This window comes from Scyliorhinus canicula, chromosome 10 (genome assembly GCF_902713615.1).
Source record: "Scyliorhinus canicula chromosome 10, sScyCan1.1, whole genome shotgun sequence".
Classification (NCBI taxonomy): Eukaryota; Metazoa; Chordata; class Chondrichthyes; order Carcharhiniformes; family Scyliorhinidae; genus Scyliorhinus; species Scyliorhinus canicula.
The window spans coordinates 73,302,539-73,315,865 of NC_052155.1; the positions used below are offsets into that span (position 1 = coordinate 73,302,539).

At 46.0% G+C, this 13,327-nt stretch overlaps 1 protein-coding gene and 1 pseudogene across 11 annotated transcripts in view; both read left to right on the forward strand.

Moving 5' to 3' along the window:
- Nucleotides 1-13,327, forward strand: part of dlgap1a (discs, large (Drosophila) homolog-associated protein 1a) — a 1,116,163-nt gene that overhangs the window by 961,246 nt on the left and 141,590 nt on the right. The window lies entirely within an intron of this gene.
- On the forward strand, nucleotides 1,433-4,480 carry LOC119972882 (annotated as a pseudogene).

Genomic DNA, 13,327 nt, shown 5'->3' on the forward strand with positions numbered 1-13,327 from the left:
GGTCGTGAAGGAAGAAATAGGCCAACAGAGAAGGCTTGGCTGAAGCTGCAGCGGGAGAAAGCATGGCGGACGACCGGGGCCCTGGCTTGTCGACCCAGCGGTCAAAGGAGCAGCTGATGCAGTTTATTCAAGAGGGCTTCGCCAAGCAGAAACAGGAATGCTTGGACCCGATTAAAGAATTGATTGCGCGGCTGGAACTTAGGCTGGATGCCCAAGACCGGCCGATCCAGAAAGTAGGGAAGGCGCTGGCTGAGCAGGAGGAACACCAAACAGTGGTGGAGCTGGAGGTGGGAATGCTGAGGGACCAGCAGAAAAGGCCCCTGGAGAAGGTAGAGGACCTTGAGAATAGGTCCCGCCGGCAGAACTTGAGAATCGTTGGTCTCCCGGAGGGGTCGAAGGAGCGGATGCTGGGGCATACATAGCAGGCATGTTCGAGAAGCTGCTGGGGGATGGGATGTTCTCATGACCCTTGGAGGTGGACAGGGCTCACAGAGCGCTCACGAGGAAGCCGCGAATGGGAGACCCCCCCCCCCCATGGGCAATGGTGGTGAGATTTCACAGGTACCTGGACAAGGAGTGTACTTTATGGTGGGCCAGGCAGATATGGAGTTGTAAATGGGAGAACTGATGAGACCATCAATTCACGCGACACGTGGTTAAAAGTGAACAGTGGTTTTAATCGTCTTACAACAGAGCCTGCCTGTGACGAGATGAACTCTAGATGAACTGGCAGGCAGGCTCCGACTGCCATGCTTTATACAGCCAGTGGGGGGGGAGGAGTCATGGGCGGAGCCAAGGGTGGAGCCCAGTACAAACTTCCGTACATTCCCAGTACACCTCCCCCTAGGGGCAGAGCCGCGCAACTGCTCGTGTGCCGAGCTTACAGAGGCATGGTACGACATGTGTGATAACAGTGTGAATTATGCTATTATGATTCACCACTAGAACAGTATCCTGTGGATCTATCAGGGTCTGAGTGTGGATGTAGCCAGGAGAAGAGCGGGGTTCAATCAGATAAAGTCGACCCTTTTTAAGACAAAGGTTAAGTTTGGACTATTGTATCCGGCCCGTCTCACTTATGACGAACAACATTTTTATTTTGAGTCTTCCGAGGAAGCGATGGACTTCGCTAAAAGAAAAGGACTGGTGGCGGACTGAGGTGTTTGAACTTTGCTGCAGCGCTCATGTTAAAAAAAGTTTCTTGTTTTTCGGACGTTATCTGTAATGCCTTCTGTATTGATTTGGGCCTTGTTGCAGAGCTGAGTGAGTTAAAGTTTACATTTGCACTGATGCGGGATGGAGGTGTGTTTGTTAGATGTTGGATCTTCTGTTTGATCTCTTTGTTTTTTGTGTTAATTTCCAGGCATTTGTATGGGGATTGCTTTTCTTTTGCATATGTGTGTCTGAGTTTTTTTGGGGGGGCAGGGGAACAATGGGTGAGAGAATGTCTCTGGCGCCATGTGCGGGGGTCACCAAGCTAGCTGGGCGGGCTAGCTCACGGAAGCACAGTGGGGGGTGAGCAGATGTTATGCTTGTTGAAGGGGTTGGTTTACATTGTGCTGTTACTAGGTGGGGGGGGGGAATGTTCTGCTGACGAGGGTGGGTCGTTTGCTGTGGGACAGAAAGGAGGTCAGGGGCGGCGGCTGCCTGAGGGCGTGCTGGGGGATACTTGGGGTGCGGGCTGGAGATTGGCCCAAAAAGGGGATGGCTGATTGGCGGGGGGGGGGGGGGGGGGCAATGAGCCCCCCAACCAGGCTGATCACATGGAATGTGGGAGGGCTAAATGGGCCAGTTAAGAGGGCATGCGTGTCCGTGCATCTGAGGGGACTGAAGGCGGATGTGGTAATGTTACAGGAGATGCACCTTAGAGTAACTGATTAGATTACGGAAGGGATGGGTCAGACAGGTTTTTCACTCGGATTGGACTCAAAGACAAGAGGTGTCACGATCCTGATTAATAAGCGAGTATTATTTGAGGCGGGAAGAATAGTTGTGGATGTGGGAGACCGGTACATTATGTTCAGTGGGAAGCTGGAAGGGTTGCCGGTGGTACTAGTGAACGTGTACGTGCCAAATTGGGATGATGTGGAGCTTATGAAGAGGATGTTGGGGAAGATCCCAGAAACCTGAATTCTCATAATTTGCTCATGGGAGGGGACTTTAATACAGTTATTGCCCCTGGGTTAGACCTGTCGAGCTCAAGGATGGGCAGGGCACCAGCAATGGCGAAGGAGTAAAGGGGTTTATGGAGCAAATGGGGGAGAGGGGTGGACGGGGGGGGGTGGTCCCATGGAGATTTGGGCAGCCGAGAATTAAGGAATTAACCTTCTACTCCTATGTGCATAAAGTGTACTCCCGGATTGACATTTTTATTTTGTACAGGGCTCGACTGACGGGGGTAGTGGACACAGGGTATTCGGCGATCACAATATCAAATCATGTCCCGCACTGGGTTGACCTACAGGTTAGCAAGGAGGCAGGACATGGGACTTTTGGCTCATGAAGAGGTGTGTGGGCGGCTGAGGAAATGTATTCAGAACTACCTGGAAGTCAATGACACGGGTGAAGTTTCGGAGGCGATGGTCTGGGAGGCATTAAAGGCGGTGGTTAGAGGGGAGCTGATCTCGGTACGGGCCCACAGGGAGAAGGCAGACAGAGCAAAGACGGACCGACTGATAAAGGAGATATTGCAGATCGACAGGAGGTATGTGGAGACCCCAGAGGCAGGGCTTCTAAGGGAGCGACGGAGGCTACAGGCGGAGTTCAGCTTGTTAACTACAGGGAAGGCGGTAGAGCAGCTGAGAAAAGCGAGGGGGGCGATTTATGAACATGGTGAGAAGGCCAGCAGAATTCTTGCACAGCATCTTAGAAAGAGGGAGGCAGCCAGGGAGATAGGGAAAGTAAAGGATGATGGCGGGAACCTGGTCAGAGACTCAACAGGGTTAATAAGGCGTTCAAGGAGTTTTACAGTAGGTTGTATGAGGCGGAACCCCAGCTAGGCCGGAGGGGATGAGGCACTTTTTAGGGGGGCTGAAGTTCCTGAAGGTGGACGGGGGTGGGGGAGTCGGTAGAATGGCTGGGGGCCCCGATTGGGTTGAAGGAAATAGCAGAGGGACTAAAGGCCATGCAGTCGGGCAAAGCCCCGGGGCCGGATGGGTACCCAGTGGAGCTCTACAAAAAGTTCTCTGGGATATTGGGGTCACTGTTGATGAGGACATTCAGTGAGGCAAGGGAGCGTGGTGTGCTTCCCCCGACGATGTCACAGGCCACTATCTCATTGATCCTGAAGCGGGACAAGGACCCGGAACTATGCGGGTCCCATAGGCCAATATCCCTACTAAATGTGGACGCCAATCTGCTGGCCAAAATCTTGTCCTCTAGGATTGAAGACTGTGTTCCGGAAGTGATTGGGGAGGACCAGATGGGATTTGTTAAGGGTAGGCAGTTGGCAGCCAACGTAAGAAGGTTGTTAAATGTGATTATGATGCCCCCAGAAGGTAGGGACCTGGAGGTAGTGGTCGCAATGGGCGCAGAGAAGGCATTTGACCAAGTGGAATGGGAATATCTGTGGGAGGTACTGGGGCGGTTTGGATTTGGGTGGAGCTTCATTGACTGAGTCAGGCTGTTACATCAGGCTCCTGTTGCGAGCGTACGGATGAACAGGTCAACATCGGACTCTTTCAGGCTGCATCGGGGGGACGAGACAGGGATGCCCCCTCTCCCCACTGCTGTTCACGTTGGCCATAGAGCCGCTGGCTATTGCGCTGAGAGCCTCAAAGGGCTGGAAGGGGCTGATCCGGGGGTTGGGGGGGGGGGGGGGAGTCGAACACAGAGTCTCGGTATGCACAGACGACCTGCTCCTAAATGTTTCAAACCCACCAGAGGGGATGGAAGAAATTATGAGGATTCTGGAGGAATTTGGCCAGTTTCCAGATTATAAACTAAATATAGGGAAAACCTGAGATGTTTCCGACTCGAGGAGGGTTGTATGTGTGGAGGTGAGAGAAATTGTTGTTCGGCGGCTCCCAATTGCGAAGACCATAGGCACACATCTGGATCCAGGAGGGAGGTGTGAAGGCACTCATCTCCTTAAGCCACTAAATCCTGCTGGACGGTCAACACCGCGCAGCCGCACTGACCTCCTGAGCAAGAAGATGGCAGCGAAAGCCCAGCAAAGCAACAAGCTGTTTGCTTCAAAGCCTTCAAAAGTGGTACTATAACGCTGCAGGGTTCAACAAATATGGACTTGTGCGAGATGACACACTGCGCGAAGATGGTAACGTGAAAGATGCTGTGAGAAGGTTGCCTGAAAACCTTGACAATGATAGAAATTTCCGCATCAAGCGAGCTTTAGATTTGAGCATGAAGCATCAAATCCTTCCAAAGGAAATGTGGACACAATTTAAGCAGGATGTGCATCGCATACCTTAAGGAAGTTGTCAGCGAACAAAAAGAAAAGGAAGAATGGGTTAAGAAGTGATTTGCTGATTTCATTAATGACTTGGTACTTGGTTCTCTGTTAATATCCAACCATGCAAATTTAAAACTTATTCCTTCGTTATTGACTTTGTCAACAGCCAGGATAACAGATTCCCTTCTTGAAAAAATAAATTGTGCTGTAAAACTATATAAATGCAATTTGTGTGGTTTGTGTACAGAATGATTTAAAAGTCATGTCCGGATTATTTCTGTAATGGATGCTCTTTTAATTGTGTAGATTTAAAAATAAATCAAAAGTAATGTTCTGCTCTCGTATGCTTGACTGGTAGGAAAGAAAACCGCTTTCAGAATTTTTTTTAAAAATCCACCAAAAAAATCCTTTGCCTTGATGAAGTTGGTGGGTCCCTGAAATTCAAAAACCCCTGCCAACAAAGTTAAAAGTTGAAATCCTGCATAGCAGTGAGGCTCGCAACCTTACTGTCATATTTAAAGTTTCAACTCACCTCTTATTATGAATGTTTAAATTGTGCAAAATAAATTGAGGGTGAGGTTGATGCTTCAGCTTGTTTCGTGTACTGTGAACACCAATCAATGGAATGAATAAATGGATAAATCCATGCTGGACAGGTCAGAAATTGTCATACTCTAATTATACAGGGGTCTGATCAGCGTTGTGTCCAGTTTTCATCATCAGTTGTAGGGGGAACATTCACGTCCTGGTAATGGTGCAAAGAGGAGCCTCTGGCTAAGCTCAGGGTTAGAAAACTGTGGAAGGAAGAACTGGAGAAACAAAGATACAAACAAAAACATTCAACAGATCAATCCTCATTTGATAGGAAACAGGTTAGGATAGGTCTCTGTTTCAGATTTTCATTGTTGATATTTTTTTTAAACTTCTCAGCTGCATCTCATTTGTTATGCTGCTTGGCCACAGCCAGTATTCTTTTTAATAAAGTCTTGAATGCATTTGGTATCTTTCACATCAACTGGATTGTCCCAAAGAGCTTTACCACTAATGAGGTATGTTTGCAGTGCAGTCGCTGTTTTAATGTAGGGGAAATGGTAGCCAATCTGCATACAGCAAACTCGCGTGAGTTGGGTGGCGTAGTGGTATTGTCACTGGACTAGTAATCTAGAGTCCCTGGGTAATTCTCTGGGGCCCTGGGTTCAAATCCCACCATGACAGATGGTGAAACATAAATTCAATAAAAATCTGGAATTGAACATCCAATGATGACCATGAAACCATTGTCGATTGTCGTAAAAACCCATCTGGTTCACTAATGTCCTTTAGGGAAGGAAATCTGCCATCCCTACCTGGTCTGGCCGACATTTAACACCAGATCCCCAGTAATGTGGTTGACTCTTAAATGCCTAGCAAACCACTCAGTTCAAGGGCAATTGGGGATTGGCACAAATGCTGGCCCAGCCAGCGACTCTCGCATCCCATGAACGAATTTTTAAAAAAGCATAAACAGCAATGTGACTGATGGAACCATCAATTCAGCGAACACGTGTAGTTGGATCTGAACAGAGGCTTTAATACACTTACAACAGAGCCAGCCTATTCGTCGTTGAACTCCAGATGACTGCAGGCTGGCTCTAAGGCACTGATCTTTATACATCGGTCCCAGGGGGAGGAGTCCTGGGTGGAGCCAAGGGAGGAGCCCAGTACAAACTCTTGCGTACTCCCAGAGTGACTCCCCCTGGTGGTCGGATAGTGCAACTGCACTTACAATGGTGGATAGTGAACATATATTAACGGAGTTATATTGGCAACTATATACAGCATTGATCTTACAACGGGTAGATAACGAACATATATACATGGAGTGATATTGGCAACTATATATAGTGTGAATCACATTCACCACAGTGACAATGAGCAGATGATCTGTTTTTGTGATATTGATTTGAGGAATAAATGTTAGCCAGGCCACCAGAGATAACTCCCTTCTCTTAGAAATAATACGTGGGATATTTTACATCCACCTCAGAGGTGGGATGGTGCGCAGGGCACAATTTGATGTTTAATTTGAAACATGGCCCTGCCCACAGTACAGCAGTGTCACCTAGATTTTTGTCATAGATTTGTGGAGTGAAACTTGAGCCCACAACCTCCTAACTCAAAGGCGAGAGGCCGACCGATTGAGCAACAGATGATAACCATTGAATTAATTATTATCTTGACTCACCACCAACCCTGTTCCCTAGTCTTTGGGTAGTCACTGGTCTAGTATTACAGAGGCCCAGGCTAATGTTCTGGGGGCGTGGGTTTAAATTCCAAAATGGTAACTGATGGAATTCAAATTCAATTAACAAATCTGGAATTAAAAGCTAGTCTCAGTAATGGTAACCGTGAAAGCATTGCCGATTGTTGTAAAAACCCATCCAGTTCACTAATGTCATTTAAGGAAGGAAATCTGCAGCCCTTACCGGTCTGGTCTACATGTGACTCCAGACCCATAGCAATGTGGTTGACTCTCAACTACCCTTTTAAATGGCCAAGAATGTTTTTGTTAAATTCATTCATGGGATGTGAGCATCACTGGGCCACCGTTTATTGCCCAATTCCCAATTGCCTTTGAACTGAGTGGCTTACTAAAAGTGAATCTGCTGTGGTGGGATTCAAACCCAGGTTCCCAGAGAATTAGCTTGGGCCTCCGGATTACCGGTCCAGTGACAATATGGCTACGCCACCACCTCCCTCTAAATCGACTTGGGTGCATCAAATCACCGCAGAAAAGTTGATTAAAGAATAAAACCAGACAGGCCACCTGGCAACTACCTTGGTTTCAGAACTATAAATGCATACCCAGCCTGTCAATGATGCTATGTCCTCCTTACTAAAATCTGGGGGCTTCTGCCAAAATGGGGAGAGCTGTCCCGCAGACTAGTCAAACAACAGTCGGGCGATCAGGTCAAACATGGCCAAGGAAACATCTTGTTGATTACCACCTCCTTTATCATGGCCAGTCCACCTACCCTGCACGTCTTTGGGCTGTCGGAGGAAACCTGAGCACCCGGAGGAAACCCACGCAGACATGGGGAGGACATGTAGACTCCACACAGACCGTGACCTAGCGGTGAATCGAACCTGGGATCCTGGTGCTGTGAAGCCACAGTGCTATCCACTGTGCTACTGTACTGCCCTAGAAACAATGACGGTGGCAAGGGCACAGAATATACTCTGGGTGGGGACTTCAATATCCATCACCAAACGTGGCTCAGTAGCAATTCTACTTATCCAACTAGCTGAATCCTGAAGGCATGGGCATGTTGCAGATGGTGAAGGAATCAACAAGAGGGAAAAAACTACTTTTGCAATCTACCTGTCGCAGATACATATGTCCACGACAGCACCAGTAGGAATGATCACAGCACAATTCTTGTAGCGATGATGTCCCATCTTCCCATTGATGATGCACTCCATTGTGTAGTATGGCACTATCGCCGTGCTAAATGTGATAGATTTGAGCAGATGAAGCACTTCAAAAATGGACCCGCAAGGAGCTTTGAGCCATAGCAGCAGCAGCAGCAGCAAAATTATGTTCAACCACATGTAACCTCATTACTATCAGGCTGGGGATTAACCCAGGTTTAATGAAGAGTACAGGGAGTGCATGCAAGGAGCAGCAACAGGCATATCTAAGAATGTGGGATTAACCTGAGGTGTGAATCTACAGCACAGGACGATTTGCGAGTGATAGGAAGACCTACAATGAACAGATCAGACCTGAGCCACGCAGTCCTGCCACAAAAGTTGTGGTGAACTTACTGGAAGAGGATGCTCCATAAATATCACCATCTTCAATGATGGAGGTGCCCAGCACATCAGTGCAAAAGACAAAACTGAAACATTTCCAACCATTTTTAGTTAGAAGTGCAAAGAATGATCCATCTTGGCCTCCTCCTGAGGTCACCAACATTTTAGCTGCCAGTTTTCAGCCAATTCTATTCAGTTCTTATGATATCAAGAATTGGGCGGCACAGTAACACAGTGGTCGGCACTGCTGCCTCACAGTGCTGAGATCCGGGTTCGATCCCGTCCCCAGCTCACTGTCCATATGGAGTTTGCACATTCTCCCGTGTCTGCGTGGGTCTCACCCCCCACAAACCAATAAAGATGTGCAGGACAGGTTGATTGGCCACGCTAAATTGCAACTTAATTGGGAAAAAAAGAATTGGGTACTCTAAATTTAAAAAAAAAGAAATTATATCAAGAAATGGCCAAAGTCACTGAATGCTGCAAAGGCCAAGTGCCCTAGGCCAGAAAACTATAGACCAGCCGGTTTGACATCAGTGATGGGTAAATTATTGGAAACAATTTTGAGAGATAAACTGTCAATTAGAAAGGCACGGATTGATCAGTGATAGTCAGAATAGTTTTGCTAAGGGAAGATTGTGTGTTACTAACGTAATGCAATTTTTTGAGGAAGTAACAAGGAGGATTCATAAGACCATAAGACATAGGAGCAGAATTGGCCATTCGGCCCATCGAATCTGCATGCCATTCAATCATGGCTGATATTTTTCTCATCCCCATTCTCCTGCCTTCTCCCCATAACCCCTGATCCCCTTATTAATCAAGAGCCTATCTATCTCTGCCTTAAAGACACTCAGTGATATGGCCTCCACAGCCTTCTTCAGTAAAGAGTTCCACAGATTCACCACCTTCTGGCTGAAGAAATTTCTCCTCACCTCAGTTTTAAAGGACGTCTTTTCAGTCTGAGGCTGTGCCCTTGGGTTCTAGTTTTTCCTACTAGTGGAAACATCCTCTCCAAGTCCACTCTATCTAGGCTTCTCTGTATCCTGTAAGGTTCGATAATATCCACTCTCATCCTCTGAACTCCCAACGAGTACAGACCCAGAGTCCTCAATCGTTCCTCAAATGACAAGCTCTTCATTCCAGAGATCATTCTTGTGAACCTCCTCTGGACCCTTTCCAAGTCAGCACATCCTTCCTTAGATACGGAGCCCAAAACTGCTCACAGTACTCAAAATGGGGTGTGACCAGAACCTTTATACAGCCTCAGAAGTAGATCCCTGCTCTTGTTTTCTAGCCCTTTCGACATGGATGCTAACATTGGATTTGTCGTCCTAACTGCTGACTGAACCTGCACGTTAACCTTAAGAAAATCTTGACTAGGACTCCGCAGTCCTTTTGTGCTTCTGATTTCTTTAGCCTTTTCCCATTTAGAAAATAGTCTGTGCCTCATTTCAGTAAGGCATTTGACAAGGTTCCACATGACAGACTGGTTAGAAAAGTTCAATCTCCTGGAATACAGGGGAAGGTTGGATCCACAATTGGCTCAGTGACAGAAAACAAACGTATTGGTTGATGAGTGGTTTTGCGAATAGAAAACGATTTCTCGCGACATTCCAGAGGACTCAATTTTGGGGCCCTTTCTATTTGTTGTACATATTAATGATTTAGACTTTTGTTTTATAAATTTAGAGTACCCAATTATGTTATCAACAATGAAGGGGCAATTTGGTATGGCCAGTCCACCTAACCTACACAACTTTGGGTTGTGGGAGTGAAACCCACGCAGACATGGGGAGGATGTGCAAACTCCACACGGACAGTGACCCAGGGGCGAGAATTGAACCCGGGTCCTCAGTGCTGCCGTCCCAGTGCTAACCACTGTGCCACATGCAGCCCTTAATGATTTAAACTTAAATGTTGGAGGCATCATTGGTAAATTTGTCAAATTGGCTGTGTAGTTGATAATGAAATAGATAGCTGTCAACTCGATAATGATATAGTTTAGTTGAGTGGGCATGGAAGTAGCACATGGATTTAATCCGGAAAAGTGTGAGGTAATGCATTTATGGAGGGGAAACAATGCAAGGGAATACTCAATAAATGGGAAGATATCAAGAGTGGTGAGGTAATTAGAGACTTTAATGTGCATGTTTACAGGTCCTTGAAGGTAGCAGGATAGATGGACAAGATGGTTAAGAAAGCGCATGGAATGGTTTATTATTTGTTAAGCTCTTATTTAAGGATGACATCCGGGCAATAGGAAGGGATGACATTGGTGCTATGGAGGATAAAGTTGAATCCATTTGGGTGGAAATCAGGAATAGTAAGGCGAAAAAGTCACTGATAGGAGTAGTCTATAGGCCATCAAATAGTAACATTATGATGGAGCAGGCAATAAACAAAGAAATAACTGATGCATGTAGAAATGGTACAGCAGTTATCATGGGGGATTTTAATCTACATGTCGATTGGTTTAACCAGGTTGGTCAAGGCAGCCTTGAGGAGGAGTTTATCGAATGTCTCCACGATAGTTTCCTAGAACAGTATGTAATGGAACCTACGAGGGAACAAGCGGTCCTAGATCTGGTCCTGTGTAATGAGACAGGATTGATTAATGATCTCCTCATAGTTAGGGATCCTCTCGGAAGGAGCGATCACAATATGGTGGAATTTAAAATACAGATGGAGGGTGAGAAGGTAAAATCAAACACTAGTGTTTTTGCTTAAACAAAGCAATGGGATGAGAGAAGACTGGGAGCAAAGACTTTATGGTGGAACAGTGAAGAACATTCCAAGCGATTTTTCACAGCACTCAGCAAAGAGTTCTACCAACAAAAAGGAAGGACGGTAGAAAGAGGGAAAATCGACCGTGGATATCTAAGGAAATAATTGAAGGAAAAAGCATACAAAGTGGCAAAGATTAGTGGGAGACTAGAGGACTGGGAAATCTATAGGGGGCAACAGAAAGCTACTAAAAAAGCTATAACGAAGAGTAAGATCGATTATGAGAATAAACTTGCTCAGAATATAAAAACAGATAGTAAAAGTTTCTACAAATATATAAAACAAAAACGAGTGGCTAAGGTAAATATTGGTTCTTTAGAGGATGAGAAGGGAGATTTAATAATGGGAGATGAGGAAACGGCTGAGGAATTGAACAGGTTTTTTGGGTCGGTCTTCACAGTGGAAGACACAAATCACATGCCAGTGACTGATGGAAATGAGGCTATGACAAGTGAGGACCTTGAGATGATTGTTATCACTAAGGAGGTAGTGATGGGTAAGCTAATGGGGCTAAAGGTAGACAAGTCTCCTGGCCCTGATGGAATGCATCCCAGAGTGCTAAAAGAGATGGCATGGGAAATTGCAAATGCACTAGTGATAATTTATCAAAATTCACTAGACTCTGGGGTGGTCCCGGCAGATTGGAAATTAGCAAGCGTGACACCACTGTTTAAAAAAGGAGGTAGGCAGAAAGCGGGTAATTATAGGCCAGTTAGCTTAACTTCGGGAGTAGGGAAGATGCTGGAATCTATCATCAAGGAAGAAATAGCGAGGCATCTGGATGGAAATTGTCCCATTGGGCAGACGTAACATGGGTTCAGAAAGGGCAGGTCGTGCCTAACTAATTTAGTGGAATTTTTTGAGGACATTACCAGTGCAGTAGATAACGGGGAGCCAATGGATGTGATATAGCTGGATTTCCAGAAAGCTTTTGACCAGGTACCACACAAGGTTGCTGCATAAGATAAAGATGCATGGCATTAAGGGTAAAGTAGTAGCATGGATAGAGGATTGGTTAATTAATAGAAAACAAAGAGTGGGGATTAATGGGTGTTTCTCTGGTTGGCAATCAGTAGCTAACGGTGTCCCTCAGGGATCAATGTTGGGCCCACAATTGTTCACAATTTACATAGATGATTTGGAGTTGGGGACCAAGTGCAATGTGTCCAAGTTTGCAGACGACACTAAGATGAGTTGTAAAGCAAAAAGTGCAGAGGATACCGGAAGTCTGCAGAGGGATTTAGATAGGTTAAGTGAATGGGCTAGGGTCTGGCAGATGGAATACAATGTTGACAAATGTGAGGTTATCCATTTTGGTAGGAATAACAGCAAAAGCGATTATTATTTAAATGATAAAATATTAAAACATGCTGTTGTGCCGAGAGACCTAGGTGTGCTAGTGCATGAGTTGCAAAATGTTGGTTTACAGGTGCAACAGGTGATTAAGAAGGCAAATGGAGTTTTGTCCTTCATTGCTAGATGAATGGAGTTTAAGACTAGGGAGGTTATGCTGCAATTGTATAAGGTGTTAGTGAGGCCACACCTGGAGTATTGTGTTCAGTTTTGGTCTCCCTACCTGAGAAAGGACATACTGGCGTGGAGGGTGTGCAGAGGAGATTCACTAGGTTAATGCCAGAGCTGAAGGGGTTGGATTACGAGGATAGGTTGAGTAAACTTACACTGTACTCATTGGAATTTAGAAGGATGTGGGGGGATCTGACAGAAACATGTAAAATTATGAAGGGAATAGATAGGATAGATGCGGGCAGGTTGTTTCCACTGGCAGGTGAAAGCAGAACTAGAGGACATCGCCTCAAAATAAGGGGAAGTAGATTTAGGACTGAGCTTAGGAGGAACTTCTTCACCCAAAGGGTTGTGAATCTATGGAATTCCTTGCCCAGTGAAGCAGTTGAGGCTCCTTCATTACATGTTTTTAAGGTAAAGATAGATAGCTTTTTGAAGAGTAAAGGGATTAAGGGTTGTGGTGTTCGGGCCGGAAAGTGGAGCTGAGTCCACAAAAGGTCAGCCATGATCTCATTGAATGGTGGAGCAGGCTCGAGTGGCCAGATGGCCTACTCCTGCTCCTAGTTCTTATGTTCTTATTAAATTAAAATCCTGGCCTGGAAATATATCGTTCCTTCATTGTTGCTGGGTCAAAACCCTGGAACTCTCTCCCGAGCAGCACTGTGGGTGTACCTATACCACAAGGACACAAGCGCTTCAAGAAAGCAGCTCACCACCACGTCCCAAGGGTAATTAAAGATGGACAATGAATTCTGGTCCAGACAGTGAATCCTCCATCCCTTGAATGAATAAAAAAAGGTAATTGTATAA